The sequence below is a fragment of the Oryctolagus cuniculus genome, chromosome X, assembly GCF_051225735.1.
Source record: "Oryctolagus cuniculus isolate XC-2025 breed Fujian yellow rabbit chromosome X, ASM5122573v1, whole genome shotgun sequence".
Lineage (NCBI taxonomy): Eukaryota > Metazoa > Chordata > Mammalia > Lagomorpha > Leporidae > Oryctolagus > Oryctolagus cuniculus.
The window spans coordinates 30,697,175-30,716,334 of NC_142888.1; the positions used below are offsets into that span (position 1 = coordinate 30,697,175).

Here is a 19,160-nt window from a genome sequence, read left to right on the forward strand (position 1 = left end):
TGTTCTTGTTACCTCGGCTTTTGCGTTTGTTTGGCATATTGAGATATTCTTTGTTTTTTTTTCTCGTTATACTGTGACTCTAGATTAAGAGGACTGTCTGCTTTTGATGGATCCTTAGAGGCTGTGATGGGCGTGGCCAGAGAGCTCTGGTTCTATAGGGTTAAGGGTGTGCCAAAGGTGATTCACCCTGATTGTTCTCTTGCTCACTCTTGCTCTCTCTCTCTCTCTTTTTTTTTTTTTTTTTGACTCAGTTGGGAAGTAATTCCACACAGCTGAGTGGAATTGAGAGTAGCTGATGTATGAAATCTGGCCCCTGTGGGTATTCGTTTGCTTACCAGAGTCAGGTTTTTCTGCTTGGCTAATGAGAGACACCCGCTTTACATATGCAAAATGGCGCGCAGGGCTTTACTTACGTAAAATGGCACCTGCCCTTTGTCTTGCTCGGCTTTGTAAGGTGAGTGGAGAGAGAGGCTAAATGTCCGTGCCGGTTCCGTGCCGGTTCCCCTTATTTATTCGATTTTTTTCTCTCCTCCAGCCAGCCTGGTGAACTTTCCCCAATGGGGTTTCAGGCCTCGTTCTTTGCAGGCTCTTTCTGCCTTTCCCCGCCAATGTCTCGGGTTACTGAGAGAGAGGTTTTTGTCTCACCTCCCCTTCCAGCGCTGGCACGCAGACTCTGCAGCTCCAGCGGGTCCGGCAGCTCGGCTTCCACGCGGTGGGCGACCTTGCTCTCCCCGTAGGTCCTCCGAGTCACAGCCACTATCGGGTAATCTTTTTATCATTATCCATTTCAGTATATGTTGTATCTCATTGTGGTTTTTATTTTTATTTCTCTGATGACTAACTACGTTAAATATCTTTTTATATGCTTATTTACTATCTGTAGATCATTTGATGTTTGTGCTCAAATAATTTGCACAATTTTATTGGGAGTTTGAAAAGCTAATCAGTTTTGAGAATTATTTACATTTTTATTAAATATGTCTGTGTGCATATATTTTATAATATGATATCATGTATATGATTTTCTTCCAGTTTGCATCTTGCCTATTCTATATCTTTAATGATGTCTTTATAAGAGCAGATATTTTACCCTGATGACATTCAATAGATCATTTTTTTCTCTTATGGATCATTCCCTTGGTGGTATATCTAAGACATCTATTGCCTAATCTAAGGTCATGACAACTTTCTCCTGAATTTTTGTTCTAGAAATTTTTGAAGATTTATTTATTTATTCAATTGAAAGGCAGAGTGACAGAAAGGCAGAGAGAGAGAGAGAGAGAGAGAGAGAGAGAGAGATTGTCCACCCACAGGTTCACTCCCCAAATGTCCTCAATGACCAGTGCTGAGCCAGGCCAATGCCAGCAGCCCAGAACTCTTTCTGAGTCTCCCACATGCATGCAGAGATTCAAGTACTTGAGCCATCATCTGATGCCTTTCCAGGTGCATTAACAGTAAGCTGGATCAGAAGGAGTGGAACTGGAACTTGAATTGGGACTGGAACTCCAATATGGAATATGGGTGTTCCAAGCAACAGCTTAACCTGCTACACCACATCACCTATACCTGTTCTAGAAATCGTATAGTTTTTTTAAAGGTTTTATTTATGTATTTGAGAGGTAGAGTTGCGGACAGTGAGAGGGAGAGACGAAAAGAGAGAAATGTCACCCTCTACACCTTCCAGTGGTCTCTCTGCTGATTCACTCCCCAAATGACTGCAACGACCAGAGCTGGGCCGATCCGAAGCCAGGAGGTAGGAGCTTCTTTCAGGTCTCCCACACGGGTGCAAGGGCCCAAGGACTTGGGCCATCTTCTATTGCTTTCCCAGGCCATAGCAGAGAGCTGGATTGGAAGAGGAGCAGCCAGGACTAGAACTGGCATCCATATGGGATGCCGGTGCAACAGGTAGAGGATTAACCTACTACTGCACCACAGCACCAGCCCTGCCAATCTCTTTAAGTCGTTTCCCTATATTTTCTTTTAATACTTTCAAGTTTTAAATTTGATCCATTTAAACTGATTTTTGTATAAGGTGACAGGTGAGGAGGGAGGTCTTGGTTTTTATTCAGTCTTCTGCGTGTGGATATTCAGTCTTCCCAGCACCATTTATTGAAGAGACTATGTTGTTCTCCAGGATACGTTTTTAGTTCTTTTGTCAAAGACAAGTTGTTTGTAGATGTGTGGATTCGCTTCTGGAGTGTCTAGTCTCTTCTCTTGGTTTGTGTGTGTGTTTCATGTTGGTATCTTGCTGTTCGGGTTACAGTAGGTCTGTAGTATATTGTTAAATCTGGTATTGTGATGCCTCCAGCCTTGGTCTTTTGTTGATGATTGCTTTGGCTATTCAGAACCTTTGTAATTCAATATGAATTTCAAGATCGTTTTTTCTAGTATCATTGGTATTTTGATAGGGACTGTGTTAAAGCTGTAGTTTGCTTTGAGTAACAATATTTTAACAACATTAATTCTTGCAATTTATTAACATGGGATTTATTTTCATTGTCTGGTGTATCTCCTTCAGTTTCTTTCATAAGTATTCTATAATTTTCTTTCTTTGTGTTGTACTTTTGAGAGTTCAACTACAAGGTGTCATGGTGAGGACATTTTCTGGTTACACCTACTTGTGGTCTTAGGGGCTGCCTGTACTTGATTGTCCATATTTTTCTCCCAATTGGAAAAGTTTTCAGCTATTATTTCATTGAATAGGTTTTCTATGCATTTACTTTTCCCCTCTCCCTCAGGAATTCTCATTTTATGAATATTAGTTCATTTAATGGTGCCCCAAAGATCATGAACACTATCTTCACTCTCCTCCTCCTTCTCCTCCTCCTCCTCCACCTCCCCCTCCTCCTCCTCCTTTGGTCTTATTTGGATATAACAAAGGACTGTCCTCAAGTTCAGATATTCCTTCTTCTACTTAAAGGTTTTAATGTATTTTTAAATTTGATTAACTGAATTTACTGAGTTCTTCATCTCTGAAAATTCTAATTAGTCTTTTTTCAAGATATTTATCTCTATGCTGAATTTTCATATCATCCATTGATTTCCAAATTTCTCTTAACTGTATTCTCTTGTCTATCTTTCAGGATCCTTATAATAATTCTTTTGAATTCTTTGTCAGGCATTTCATCAGTTTCCCTTTTTTGTGGTTTGATACTGAAGTATTTTCTGTTTTCCTTTTGGGGCATGATATTGCCTTATTCTTTTTTAAAGATTTATTTATTTATTTGAAAGAGTTACAGAGAGGCAGAGGGAGAGAGAGAGAGAGAGAGAGCAAGCAAGCCAGGAGCTTCTTCCAGGTCTCCCAGGCAGGTGCAGGGGCCTAAGGACTTGGGCCATCTACTACTTTCCCAGGCCACAGCAGAGAGCTTGATTGGAAGTGGAGTAGCTGAGACTATAACCAGTGCAGGCAGAGGCTTTACCTGCTACACCACAGGGCTGGCTCCAACCTTATTTTTTTAATTTTTTTGTTTCTATGTCAATTTTTGCACTTCTTGCAGGTCTGTTGTTTCTATTACTTTTAAAAAGTATCTATGTATGTTTGTATTTATTTGAAAGGCAGAGAGAGAATCAGAGATACAGACAAACAAGGAGACAGATTGAGAGATTTCCAATCACTTGGTTCACTCCCCAAATGCCTGCCACAGTCAAGGTTGAGCCAGCTGGAAGCAGAGCTGAGCATTCAATCTAGTGCTCCTATGTGGGTGTCAGGTTACCTGAGCCATCATCTACTGCCTCCCAGGGTGTGCATTAGCAGTAGCATGACACCACAGGTGGAACCAGGACTTGAACCCAGGCATTCTGATATGGGATGCAGACATTCCAAATGATGTCTTAACCACTATGCTAATCTCACCCCTCTATTACTTTTAAAACGGTGGTATTTGTGGATTGAGGGCCTTTTTCTGCAAATGTGTCTTCTGACATCAGTTTGGCCATTCATTCCAACTGAACATCATAGAGTAGTATCCATATATCTTCTTCTTCTGTAATGGATGGTAGCAGCATCAGGGGTCTAGAACAATACTGAGTTTCTCAGATCCATGATATGCAGTCCCTCTGGCTACTGTTCATGGGAAGAACAGAAACTGCAGAAACTGTCCTGGTGTCACAATGGTGAGACATGCAGATCCCTGGCTTCTGCCTCTGCAAGCTCTTGAAGCTGCAGGACTTGCTGGCACTGGGATGAGTGGGGCATATGAGGGTCATAGGACCTGTGCTGGTGTCAAAGTGCATTTGGTATGCACACTGTCTCCAATGCCCACGTGGGCACCTGAAATTGCAAAAATGGTCTCATTCTGTTAGCAAACTGGTCATGCACACAGTCTTGAAAGTATGCAGTTCCAAGCAGTTTTGTGCAGACTAGGCTGGGGTCATGTGAACACTGACTGGGGGCCTTAGTGTGTGTGGGTCCCAGCAACAGTGAGCCCCATCCTGAGTAGGGGGGCAGGGGGAGACTCGGGGGCTGGGGGAGGGATGTCACCCTCTATACCTTGTAGTGGTGAGAGCATTTTGTGGGATGGGGCTCTAGCTTCACATTACTGTACTAGGTTTAGTTGTATTTGTGAGGCTGCAGTCCACTTTTGCTACCATGGTAGAATGTCTGTGGGGCTCCCAGGGATGGGGCTATGCAGGGGCCTCTGTCCTTTAGGGCAGCTTGGATTCCAACAGTGACTCCTTTCTCAAGAAGGTGTCACCTGCTACATCCTATGCTCTGGGGGTTGTGGGGTATATTTTGCTCTGAATCAAAGCAACTGGCTGTGAAATCTCCAGATACCACCCCTTACTGGGCTCCTAATCTGTGTTGCCCGTGGATTCCTCCTGTAGCTAGGGTTACCTGCTCAGGTGCTCATGCAGGTGGCACTTCTGAGCCTCTCCCTCTTATCCTTTTCCCTGCAATGGGGATCCCACCATCCCTCCCTACCACTGGGGATCTCCGTTGCTGGTTGTCTTTAGTTCTCTCTCTATGCTGCCATCCCCAGGCTCTGTGTCCTATCGGGTTCCTGTTATTCCCCTACTGAGCTTCAGTGTTCTCCTGGGGCACTCACCTGGAGATGCGCTTGCTTACATGTGGTTTTGCTCCTTCCCTGTGTAGGGGAAGGCAAAGACTGGGCATCTCTATTCAGACATTTTGGAAGCTCCCTGTGCTCTATTGTGTTTTTACTTTTGTTCAGCTCAAAATACTTGCTTTCCCTTTTCAGTACTTCTCTGACCCATGAATTATCCAGATGTGTATTATTCCATTTCCAAAATTTTAGGGGTTTTCCAGAAATCCTTTCAGTATTGATTTTAAAGGAAATTCCACTGTGGTCAGAGAACATACTTTTTATGACTCGTATCCTTTCAAATTTATTGAGGCTTATTTTATGACCCAGAATATGGTCTATCTTGCTAAATATTCCATGTATACTTGAAGAGACTGTGTATTTTTCTATTGTTGGATGGCATGTTCCATAAATATCAATTAGGTCATCATGCTGAAAGTATTGTTCAAATCTATATTCTTGCTAATTTTCTATCTACTTTTCTCGTGAGTTATTTTGATGTGTAGTTAAATATCCAAATATGATTTTGGACTTGCCTCTTCCTTTTCACAATTCTTTTATGCAATTCTATAGTAGAAACCCGCTAGCCATTACTTCATTTATTTTATTTAATTAAAAGGCAGAGAGGCAGAGACAGAGAGGGAGAGGCAGACAGACAGAAATCTCACATCAGCTGGTTCACTCCCCAAATGCCCACAACAACTAGGGCTGAGCCAAACCAAAACCAGGAGCTCAGAACTTAATCCAGGTCTCCTACTTGGGTGGCTGGGACCCAAGTACCTGAGCCATCACCTGCTGCCTCCCAAGGTGCACATTAGCGGGAAACCTAAATTTTGAGCAGAGTTGTGACTCAATCCCAGGCACTCTGTTAGGGAATGCGAGTATCCTAAAGCAGTATCCTAACTACTATGCCAAATGTCCACCCCGGCTTCCTATATTTTGAAGCTCATTGTTAGGAGCATAAGTGATTGAGATAGTAAAATCCTCTTGACAAACTGACTTTTTTAATAAATTGACCTCTTTTATTAAAGATTTATTTTTTATTTATTTTAAAGTCAGAGAGAGAGAGAGAAAGAAAGAGAGAGAGAGAGAGAGAGAGAGAGAGAGCTCTTTCATTTGCTGGTTCACTCCCCAGATGGCTGCAACAGCCTGGGCTGTGCCATGCCAAAGCTGGGAGCCAGGAGTTTCCTCTGGGTCTCCCATGTGAGTGCCCGGGCCCAAACACTTGAACCATCTTCTGCTGCTTTCCCAAGTACATTAGCAGGGAGCTGGACCAAAAGCAGAGCAGCATGGATTCAAACTGGCACCCATACAGGATGCTGACACTATGGGCAGCAGCTTTACTTGCTATACCATAACCCCAGCCCCAAATTGACTTCTTAATCATTTTGTAAGTCTCTGGTAATATGCTTTCTTTGGAAATCTAATTTTGCTAGTATAAGTATAGTCACTCTTACTTTATTTTTAAGTTTATTTTTATTTATGAGACAGAGAAAATGTTCCATTGACTGGTTCACTTTCCCAAATGCCTGCAGGATCCAGGTACAAGCTAGACCAATGCCAGGAGCCAAGAACTCCATCCTGGTCTCGCTCAGCAGTGGCAGGGGCCTGAATACTTGACCTCTCCGTGTGTGCACTAGCGGGAAGATGAATTGGAAGCAGCACTGGAACTCCATCCTAGACACTTTGATATGGGATGCAGGTGTCCCAAGCTGTGGCTTAAACTGCTGTGCTACCATGTGATCCTTCAACCTTCTTTAGTTTAGAATTAGCATGCTAGCTCTTTTTTTGTTTTTTACCTATTTGCATCTTTATAGGAAGCATACAGTTGGGTATTAGGTTTTTAATAAGATTTTTTTAATCAACATGAAATATTTGTTCATTTTTGGAGGGGTACAGTATTTCAACACGTCTATACAGTGTGGACTGATCAAACCAGGTAGCTGTCATTTTCATATCCTTTTCTTTGTGGTTGTAGCCTAGTACAGTATATAATACATTACCATGAATTACTTTCACCCCACTGTGCTGTGGAACTTCCTCTCTCTGACTGTGTTTTGATATACATTATCCAACCATCTGGCACCTCTCTCCCCTCACCCTTCCTCTAGTAATCACTACTCTAAGTTCAGCTTGACTACCATTTTTTAACTTTCAGATAAAAGAGAGGAGATGAGCTATTTGTCTTTGTGCGTGTAGCTCACTTCACTTAACATAATGACCTCTAGGTTCAGTCCACTTTGCTACAAATATCAAGATTTAATTCTTTTTCTGTAGCTGATTAATATTCCATTTTGTATATATATCACATTTTCTTTACCACTTACGGGCACCTAGGTTGATTCCATATCTTGGCGATTGTGCTGCAATGAACATGGGAGTGCAGGGGTCTCATATGCTAATTTCATTTCCTTCAATTGTATTAGGCAGTCCCCCTTTTTTAATCACTATGGCAAACTCTGCCTTTTATTAGGGTATTTAGAAATTTTACATGTCATCTAACTATTTATGTGGTTAGGTTTTAATTTTATTTATCTATTTATATCTATTTATCCCAGCTGCATTTTGTCCCTTTGTTCCTTTCTCTTTACTTTCTTTTGGATTAATTATTTAATGATTTCATTTTATTAGTTTTGTTAGCTTCTTACCTTTCAGTAATTGCTTTAGAGTCTATAGCATGCATCGTTAATTTATTACAGTCTGTCTTCAATTGATACACCACTTCATATGTATTCTAAAGGTCTTACATTAATACTTGCATTTCTTTCCTCCTGGCTTTTGTGCTATTGTTTTCTTTTTTTATTATTTTTTGACAGGCAGAGTGGACAGTGAGAGAGAGAGAGACAGAGAGAAAGGTCTTCCTCTTTGCCGTTGGTTCACCCTCCAATGGCTGCTGCGGCCGGTGCACTGCGGCCGGCGCACCGCGCTGATCCGATGGCAGGAGCCAGGTGCTTCTCCTGGTCTCCCATGGGGTGCAGGGCCCAAGCACTTGGGCCATCCTCCACTGCACTCCTTGGCCACAGCAGAGAGCTGGCCTGGAAGAGGGGCAACCGGGACAGAATCCAGCGCCCTGACCGGGACTAGAACCTGGTGTGCCGGCGCCACAAGGCGGAGGATTAGCCTAGTGAGCCGCGGCGCTTGCCTTGTGCTATTGTTTTCACACATTTTTCTTACATTATAAATTCCCCAGTTCTTTGCTATTATTTTTGTTTCAATAGTTAATAGTTCTTTAAAGAAATGTAAATATCCTTGCGTATTTGCAAACACAGTCATCATTTCTTGTGTTTTTTATTCCATGGTATGGATCCACATTTCTTTTTTTTTTTCTTTTTGACAGGCAGAGTGGACAGTGAGAGAAAGAGACAGAGAGAAAGGTCTTCCTTTGCCGTTGGTTCACCCTCCAATGGCTGCCGCAGCCGGCTGCGTGCTGCGCCTGGCACACAGCGCTGATCTGAAGGCAGGCGCCAGGTGCTTCTCCTGGTCTCCCATGGGGTGCAGGGCCCAAGCACTTGGGCCATCCTCCTCTGCCCTCCCGGGCCACAGCAGAGAGCTGGCCTGGAAGAGGGGCATCTGGGACAGAATCCGGCGCCCTGACTGGGACTAGAACCCGGTGTGCCGGCGCCGCTAGGTGGAGGATTAGCCTATTGAGCCAAGGCACCCCACATTTGGTTATGAAAGACATCTTTAGTAGTCATAGAACTCTAACTTGGCCCCTTTTTTTTCCTTTTGGTACTTTAAAAATGACACCCTACTGTCTCCTTGTTTATGTTATTTCCAACAAGAAATTTGTTGTTGTGTTTATATTTGTTCCCTTGCTTGTAATGTTTCTTTTTCCCTCTGGCAGCTACTAAGGCTTTTCATTGATCACTGCTTTGAGAAATATTATTTTAATGTGCCTTGTTATAGACTCCTTCACATTGCTGGTGTTTGGAGTTTGTTGAGATTCTTGGATCTGCAAGTTTATAATCTTCATTAAATTCATAAAATTTTTGTCTGTTGTTTCTTCAGTTTTCCTTTACCCCTTCCCTGTTGCAGGATTTCATCTACACATATATCAAGGAGCTTTAAGTTGTCCCACTTTTCACTAATGCTGAGTTTATCTTTCTTCTCTACTTTGTTTTTCTTTGGGTTGTTTCTGTTACCACGTCAAGTTCAAGATCACCGATCTTTTCTCCAATGTGATATAATCTGCTATTATTCCCATTTAGTGTATTTTTCAACTCAGACATTATAATTTTCATGTCTAGAATATTGTATACCTTCCATGTTTCTATTTAACTTTTGAATTTCTGGAGTATTATTATAACTTTAAAAATGTCCTTGTGTAATTCTAACTTCTGTGACAGTTCTTGTTTGGTTTCAGCTAGTTGATTTTTCCCTTCATCAGAAGTTTTATTTTCCTTCTTCTTTGTCTACTTTGTAATATTTTCACAAAACTTTAAATATAACATACAAGGATACTTCAACAATATGTGAAAAATAAAATTAAGAGATAAGATTATTTTGTTGCAAAAAATTTGAAGCCTACGCATAGTTTTTTCCTAATATATATTTTTATGAACTCTTTGAAGATCTCTTCCATAATTCATCTATTTATTTATTTATTTTAAAAATTTATTTATTTATTTGAAAGTCAGAGTTACACAGAGAGAGGAGAGGCAGAGAGAGAGAGAGAGAGAGAGAGAGAGAGAGAGAAAGAGAGAGAGAGAGGTCTTCCATTCGACTGTTCACTCCCCAGTTGGCCGCAACGGCCGGAGCTGCACCAATCCAAAGCCAGGAGCCAGGAGCTTCCTTTGGGTCTCGCATGCGAGTGCAGGGGCCCAAGGACTTGGGCCATCTTCTACTGCTTTCCCAGGCCATAGCAGGGATGTGGATTGGAAGGGGAGCAGCTGGCACTCAAACCGGCACCCACATGGGATGCCGGCACTTCAGGCCAGGGCGTTAACCTGCTGCGCCACAGTGCTGGCCCCATAACGCATCTATTTAAAGTGTACATATTAACAATATTTTCATTATGCTGAGTGAAATAAGCCAGTCCCAAAGGGACAAATATCATATGTTCTCCCTGATTGGTGACAACTAACCGAGCACCAAAAAGGTAACCTGTTGAAGTGAAATGGACACTATGAGAAACGGTGACTTGATCAGCCCTTGCCCTGACTGTTGATGAACAACTTAATACTTTATCCCTCCTAGTATTTTTTTTCTTTGTTCTACTTAATACTATTGGTTGAATTCCGTAATTAATACACAGTTATTCTTAAGTGTTGAAACTTAACTGAAAAGTGATCCCTGTTAAATATAAGCATGGGAATAAGAGAGAGAAGAGATGTACGATTTGGGACATGCTCAAGCTGACTTGCCCCAAATGGTAGAGTTAGAAACATACCAGGGGATTCCAATTTAATCCCATCAAGGTAGCATGTACCAATGCCATCTCACTAGTCCAAGTGATCAATTTCTGTTCACAATTGGTCGTAATGATAGGACTAAGAGCCAAAGGGATCACATAAACAAGACTAGTGTCTGCAAATACTAACCGATGGAACAGAAAAGGGAGAGAACAATCCAACATGGGAAGCGGGATACACAGCAGACTCACAGAATGGCAGATGTCCTAAACAGCACTCTGGCCTCAGAATCAGCCCTAAAGGCATTCCGATCTGGCTGAAAATCCCATGAGAGTATTTGAGGCATGGAAAGCTAAGATACTCTGTCCAAAAAAAAAAAAAAAAAAAAAAAAAAAAAAAAAAAAAAAAGAATGATCTAAATGAAAGATCTCTGCAAGTGAGATCCCAGTGGAAAGAACAGGTCATCAAAGAAGGAGGTACCTTTCTCTGAAGGGAGGAGAGAACTTCCACTCTGACTATGACCTTGCCTAAATATGATCAGAGTCGGTGAACTCAAAAGGCTTCCATAGCCTTGGCAACTCATGACAAGAGCCTAGGGTGATAACTGATGCCATAAACAAGAGTGTCAATTTGTGAAGTCAACAACAGGAGTCACTGTGCACTTACTCCTCATGTAGGATCTCTGTCCTTAATGTGCTGTACATTGAGATTTAATGCTATAACTAGTACTCAAACAGTATTTTTCACTTTGTGTTTCTATGTGGGTGCAAACTGTTGAAATCTTTACTTAATATATGCTAAACTGATCTTCTGTATATAAAGATAATTGAAAATGAACCTTGATGTAAATGGAAGGGGAGAGGGAGCAGGAAAGAGGAGGGTTGCGGATGGGAGGGAAGTTATGGGGGGGAGGGGAAGCCATTGTAATCCATAAACTGTACTTTGGAAATTTATATTCATTAAATAAAAGTTAAAAAAAACAATATTTTCTTAGACTACTGATTTTTTAACAGGTACCAGACGTTGTGGATTTTACTTTGTTCAACATTGGATATTTTTTATTCTTATAAGTATTATTGATTTTTTTCTAGAATCCACTTAAGTTAGTAGAAAATTGTTTGATTATTTCAGGTCTTGCTTTTAAGAACTTTTTAGGTAGGACCAGAAAATTGTATTTAGTATAAGGTTAATACCGAGGAAGGGCATTTCTGTATGTTCTACCCAGTGCTCTGTGAATCATGGGATTTTTCCAGTCTGGCTGTCAGGAGGAGGCAAAATTTCCGGTCCTATGTGAGAACTAGGTATTGTTCCTTATAATCCTTTTTTTCTTATTACTTTAATTGAAAAACAAGCATTGTGTATATTTATGGTATACTACATGATATCTCATTTTTTATATATAGTATACACATATATGGGATGGTTAAGTAAAGATAATTAACATACATATTACTTTGCATACTCTTTATTTGTGGTGAGACCTATAATCCTTTCAGATAGTTCTTTCTTTAACCTTAGCCAGTTTGCTTACTGTATACACTGATCAATACTTAGCTGAACACTTGAAGGGGTCCTTCTGCACATCTATGGCTTCCTCTGTGGTACTCAGTCCTGTGAACTATGGCTGCTTTGAGCTTTCTAAATCTCAGATCTGTCTCCTAAACTCAGGTAATCTGCCAGGCTATCCTTGAGTTTCCTGTTCCTGTGGCCCGCAGTCTCTTAAGGTACTAAGCTGGGGCAGTGGCTCACCTCATTTGTTTCTCTTTTCTCAGGAGTCACTGTGATGGTTAACTGTATGTGTCAATTTGACCAGGCTAAGGGTAACCCAGACAGCTGGTAAAACATTATTTCTGGGTATATCTGTAAGGAGTTTTCTGGAAGAGATTATTTGACTCTAGTATTGGACTGCGTAAGATTTTGCTTACCAACATGGGTGGGCACCATCCAATCTGTTGAGGGCCCAAATGAAAGGCAAAGGTAGATGAAGGTAAACTTCGCTCTCTCTCTTTGAGCTAGGATGTCCATCTTCTGCTCTCAGACGTCAGTACTCCTGGCTCTGGGACCTTTGGATTTGGTCTTTGGACTTTCACTATTGCCTCTCTCCCTTGTCCCCCTACTAATACACTCAGTGCTCAGACCTTTGACTCAAACTGAATTTCACCACTGGCTTTCTTGCCTGTTGATGGTCATACCATGGAACTTCTCAGCCTCTACAATCATGTGTGCAATTCCATATATACATGAAATGTATATTCCATATATATATGAAAATATTGTACCACCATATATAGATTTCTTCCATTGGTTCCGTTTCTCTGGAGAACTCTGATTACTACACTATGCTTCATAGCCTGATGCCCCTTTTCTTGAAAATCATTGATTGAATAGTTTGTTCACCATTTTTGTTAAGTTGGAAACTAATCTGGCCCTTTTGTTATATTTTATTTAGAAGGAGAACTTTGAATAGCGGGATTTGAAAAAAAAAACTATTTCTATAATCCCAAAGAAGTTTTCATATGTATTTTAACTGAAAGTATGATCTCAGGAAACTAGTTGATTTTGTGTCTATCCCAGAATCTTCAAATTCAGTATAGAACTGGGTTACAAAGTAAAGCCAAAAAAAAAAAAAAAAAAAAAAAAAAAAGAAAAAGAAAAAGAAAACACAACTTTATTGTTTATTAAATGAACCAACATACAATGGTCCTTTATGGTACAAATGGTATCTTCCAGATTTTTCATCATGAACTAACTTTCTCTTAATATTTAAAAACACATATTGTATTTGTCATTGACATAATTGTACATATTTATGTATAGTATAGTATTTCAATACTAGTAAACAATGTGCAGTGATCAAATAAGAAAATTAGCATATCTACCACCACCACCATTTATCACTTCTTTGTAGTGCTGAGATTCAAAATGTTCTCCACCAGCCAATTTAAAATGGAGGAGGGAGGGAGGGAGGGAGGAAAGTATTATATTCTTAGGACCATATCTATGAAATGCATTCTCTGTTCTCTTTATATTAATAAGTGCAAAATAAATATATAATTAATTGCTGACACCCACAGTTAGCCCATCATACTATAAAATAATAAAAGTTATTCCTCCTATTCAGTTTTACTCATGTACCAATTAACCATCCTTTCTTCATCCCACCTCCCTCCCATTCTTTCTTCTCTTAACTTTTTTTTAAAGATTTTATTTACTTATTTGAGAGGTAGAGTTACAGACAGTGAGAGGGAGAGACAGAGAGAAAGCTCTTCCTTCCATTGGTTCACTCCGCAAATGGCCACAACAGCCGGAACTGCACCAATCCGAAGCCAGGAGCCAGGAGCTTCTTCCGGGTCTCCCACGAGGGTGCAGGGGCCCAAACACCTGGGCCATCTTGTACTGCTTTCCCAGGCCACAGCAGAGAGTTAGATTGGAAGAGGAGAAGCTGGGACTTGAACCGGCCACCATATGGGATGTCAGCACTGCTGGCAGAGGATTAACCCACTGTGCCACAGCGGCCGCCCCACTCTCTTAACATGTTTGATCCTACCACAGACAAGGACTTTGGATCACCCTCACTGGGGTTTGGTTTTAATCCTTATAATACAATTACAGATGATAGTCAACTTATCATGGTTAGATTTGTGATTTTTGACTTTATTATGGTATAAGAGTGAAACATATTCAATAGAAACCACTCTTTGAATTTCTTTTCTTTTTTTTTTCTTTTTTTTGACAGGCAGAGTGGACAGTGAGAGAGAGAGGCAGAGAGAAAGGTCTTCCTTTTGCCGTTGGTTCACCCTCCAGTGGCCACCACGGGCGGGGCAGTGCGCTGCGGCCGGCGTATCGCGCTGATCCGATGGCAGGAGCCAGGTGCTTCTCCTGGTCTCCCATGGGGTGCAGGGCCCAAGTACTTGGGCCATCCTCCACTGCACTCCCTGGCCACAGCAGAGAGCTGGCCTGGAAGAGGGGCAACCAGGACAGAATCCGGTGCCCTGACCGGGGCTAGAACCTGGTGTACTGGCGCCGCAAGGTGGAGGATTAGCCTAGTGAGCTGTGGCTCCAGCCGCACTCTTTGAATTTTGAGCTTTGGTCAGTTCCCAGGTTAACAATATGTGGTCCTATCCTCTCTCCTGAGGCTGAGCAGTGGACAGGGGGTGCAGCTCCCAGCCAGTCCCATGATCATGAGGGGAAACAACCAACACTCTACTATGTGTGCTGCTAAGCTGGGATGTGGCCTACAGTAGGTATATTCAGTGTGTTTCTGACTTACGATCTTTTCAACCTATAATAGGTTATCAGGACTTAACATCATCCGAAGTCTAGGAACGTCTTTATATAAAAACTGGTGGAATGAGGTAACCTCTTGTTATCAGACCCTTAAAATTGCCTTCTAGTTCCTTTGCCTGAATAGTGGTACCCATTATCCAGACTCTTTGTCCAGCCTGGACTTGTTGCAAGTTTTGCTAGTACATTTATACATAGCTTTATATTTACTTGCAACTTGCCAGTTATTTAATGGTCTTCCATCTTTAGCTTCTGGTCTTTTTTTTTCGGCTTTCCTGAGGCCACCTCTCCTGAATCTGCCACTTGGCCCGTGTTTTCAACCACTCACCTCAGAGCCTAATGGGATAGGGATAATTTTAATGCTCAGCCTTGTAGCACATTTGTGGCTGTTCAAAGAAGCAGTGATTTGAATTTTCTTGGATGACTAATGAGGTGGGAAGGGACAAATAGTTATTGTAGTTCAGTCAAGTGATAGCATCAAGTCTCCATGCTTCATGAAAGGACAGTACCATTAATTTGCCTTTCACCTTGTCAATTAGGTTTTTCTTCTCCTGAGTGTATTCCTTGATTTCAAGACTTTTGACATTTTCTCCCCCTTTATATTCATGGATCTCTTGTAGTGGATCTTAAAATTCCTTTAAAACAGTGCTTCCTATTCTTGAGTTTCATTGGTAATTCCTTGGTGAAGTATAAATCTCTGTTAATGAGTCACAGAGAATGATTTACTGTTTTCTCCTTTTAATTCAGTCTTCATCATGAAGGACAGGGGCCTTTACCTCAGTTATGATATGAAGTGGATCTACAAGTCAATTAAATTCAACTGATGTCAATTGGCATCCTGGCAGGTAGCCGTATTCAACAAGATGAATCAAAGAAAAGACATTAATGAAGGGACTAATTACAGAAATGTGGACTTGGTTCAGAAAACCAGCAAAGCACTTAGAGACTAGTGCCACTGAAAAAAACATTATTATTCCTTGGCCTGAATGGGGTAATTACTTTCTTGGTCTGAAAGTTACCAGAGCCATGGAATAGGATTGAGGGGGAAGCTTCCAAACAGGAGCTGTAGTCTCTTAGAAATGCAGCCATGCCATAAATGTGGCACTGACATATGGAGCAAGCAATGGAGTACCCTAACCTCTCTTTCTCACTGTTCTATTATCCCCCATGAATTTCTCCACAATCACACTCAACCAAAAGGTAGCTGGAAGGGAAGTTCAGGTAAAATAGTCCCTAGGGCCCACTAGAGCACACAGCAAAGGATAGAGGGGTGTAGAATGTATATAATGGAGTGCAAATGGAGAAACACCAGCCAAATTTCTTTGTATTTTTCTGAATCTGAGTTGCTACACTAGGTGATTATTTCATTATTCTAAGTTTTCAACTATAGTAAGAATAATAATTGAGCTAAACTATGATTCTGCTATGTTTATTAGCCACCAAGTTTTAAAAATAGAAGATGTCAGCTAAATTATTTGAGGCGATGTTTTAAAACACATTTGATTTTTCAAGGTTGTAGTGGGCCGTACTCTGAAAGATTTTTCTAATGTAGTCTGTGAGACACACGTATGTCTATTTAAAAAGGACCGATGAGCTAGTGTGGTATGAATTTATACTCGTTGGCCACTGCAGCTTTGATTTTTTTCAGTGGTCAAAAACAAACAACAAGGTCCCTGAGTGTTCTTGTTGGCTGGTCTGTGTTTTTTTTTTTTTTTTTTTTAATACTTCCCCAGAACACCACAGTTATTTGCAAGATGTGTCATACGGTCTGCTGTTGGCTAAAGAAAACATTAGATGGAGGACATTCTGTTGCCTTTTAATACTAATTCAATTTTTGAAAGAAATGCATGACAAAGGGAGGATCGGTTCTATAAACTCAGAGCCTGTGTACAAGTTGCAAAATTTTGAGCTTTAAATTTCTTTTATGGATCTTAAGTGAGTGATTGGGCTGATATGGGTCCCTAACCAAAGCTGTCCATCTCGTGGTTATGTGTAATACTTCATCCTACTGGGTCCTCGCCCTAGTTGTAAGGACTTCTGAGTATATCAATCCTTTCCTTGTAATACCACAATTTAGGTACATTCAACATGGATAGATCAAACCACCACAATGCGCTAGGCACCGCCCCATATTGGGGCTTCAAAGATAAATGGTATGTGGAACCAGCATGAGAGACATGGGCACATAAGCAGGGGCTCTGATATCATGTTATAGGCATAGAGTAAGTATGGGGTGTTCAACCCACCTGAGTCATAGGAAAACTTCCTGGTGACTAATAAAGTTTTAAAGGTTTCTGAATTTCACCTCCAGCAGTAAATGAAAATGGAAAGGGTGATCAAGGAAGGGGGGAACATCATGACTAAAATTAAAGAAGTATGAATCAGCATGATGAGTGCTGGGAGCTATTCCAAGTATGAATAGCAAAAAGGGAGTGATAAAGCTGGGCAAGTCAACAGGACAGTTGATGTCCACGGTCATGGACTTTCTCAAGAGCTGGGATAGTGTCTGTGTGTTATAAGAAGTTTGCAAAAGCTGTAAACAATTACGGGAGGTGGTATTAAGTCTATGGAGAGGACTAAAATGGCATCAGTAGTTCAGAGAGAATGGTTAGGAAGCCAGAACTGTAATGTTTCAGCCTTCCAGGCTCCCGGGAGGAGCACGAATCAAACATCAGAAACAACTGACCCATGCAATCCATGCTGCTGTCAGATGATACATCCCAGAGCTCTTGACCAGAAATCTGATTGACAGCACAAAAATATCCAAAGCCATATATAAAATGCAAGTCAATTCTACAGCTGGTTTACATCCATCAACCCAAGGAGATCAGAGCACATTCTACCCAAAGGCTGGCTAGCTCCCTCTAAGAGAGTCATCTACACAGCAAATACTTAGTTGTCTAAGGATAGACATGATTTTCTGCAGTCTGGGGAAGATTGAGATGCAAGAACCCTCAGCAGCTCATTCATAACTATTCAGGTAGTTCATGGGATTCCGGTCAGTAAGGATCACCTTTTCAAGGTTGCATCTCTATTCTTCACGAGGATAGAACACATTAGCAGTCCTGGGTAACAAGGGACATTAGCTGCTGGACTTTAGCTGTAACTCCTTAATTTTAGATTAAAGTATCCCCATCAGAAATAACTCTGAATTTCAGTCTAAGAGCTTTACCCTTAGCACAATTAAATTTTAATCTATATTGAGAAAGGATGTTCTTACCAATAAATGATTTGGTTCTGTTGGAAAACCATATGGAAAGAAAAACAGATCTTAACTTCTTTAACATAACCAAAAGTAATTCCAGATAAGTTATGAGACTCAGTTCAAAACATAAAACAAAAAAATTCTAAGAGATAGTATAGGAGAAGAGCTTCAGTACTTTTGGAAAGATTTCTAAACAGAACACAAAAAACACCAACCATAAAGAAGATTGGCAAATAGGACCCTGTTGATTGTATGTTGGACTATTTTAAAAATTCTTGTTCATGGGCAGGCATTGATACAGAGGTTAAGAAGTTACTTGGGATAACTGCACCTTATAGCAGAATCCCTGGGTTCAAGTCCTGACTGCGTCTGATCAGGATTCCTGCTCATGCACACCTTGGGAGGCACAGATCATGGCTCAAATACTTCGGTCCTGGTCACCCACGTGGGAAATGTGGAATGAGCTTAAGCCTGGCCTAGCATTGGTTGTTGTATTTGGGGGAGTGAACCAGTGGATGGAAGATCTCTCTCTGTCTCTCTGCTTATCTCTGTCTCTCTCTTTCAAATAAATAAACATTTATGAAAAAGAATTCTTGTTCAACAAAACCTGTCCATAAGACAGTGAATGGACAAACCATAGAGACTCAGAGCTGGAATATTTCATAAGGAAAATACAAGTACCTCAATGGGAAAATGAGCAAAATATTTGAATAAGAATCTCAGAAGCAAGAATAACCAGATGTCTATTAAGCACGTAAAATAGTATTAACCTCATTTTCCATGGAGGAAATGCTAATTAAGGTAACAATAAATTACAATCATATTCTCATTGGAATTGGTCCAGTGTTAAGACTGACAATCTCAAGTACTGGTGAGAACGTACAGCAACTGAAACTTTCATGCTTTGTTGGTGGGAGTGTAAATTTGTATAATCGTATTTGAAAACCACTCAAAAGCATCTACTAAACTGAACATATGCATATGTCATGACCCAAAAATTCCATTTCAATGTATAAGGTACTTCAAGAAGTTTGCAGAAACTGGAATTAACAAATAACTTTGTATTGGTGCAAAAATATTGAAATCCATGCAGAAAAGGGTCTTCAAAAAGTCCATGAAATTTGTATTATGAAAAACTGTGAAAAGATTCAAAAATTTTTTGCAGTAAATATAAACTTATATTTTCACTCCATTTCCTCACAAAACTTTTGAAGTACCCTCAGATGTACTCAAAAGAGCCATACACTTATGAGTCACACAAGTCTTATATAAGCATGT

At 40.7% G+C, this 19,160-nt stretch overlaps 1 long non-coding RNA gene across 7 annotated transcripts in view; it reads left to right on the forward strand.

The window, feature by feature from the left end:
* The first annotated feature begins 298 nt into the window (after positions 1-298).
* The window catches only part of LOC149119590 (uncharacterized), a 134,720-nt gene continuing 115,858 nt past the window's right edge, over positions 299-19,160 (forward strand). For 3 of the 7 annotated variants that reach the window (XR_016227878.1, XR_016227872.1, XR_016227873.1), the window contains exons 1-2: positions 301-454; positions 658-763. This is a non-coding gene — a long non-coding RNA (uncharacterized LOC149119590). Of the gene's footprint in view, positions 455-657; positions 764-6,577; positions 6,879-19,160 lie in introns of those variants that run through there. The other 4 variants (XR_016227874.1, XR_016227875.1, XR_016227877.1 and 1 more) reach the window with 3 other exon arrangements.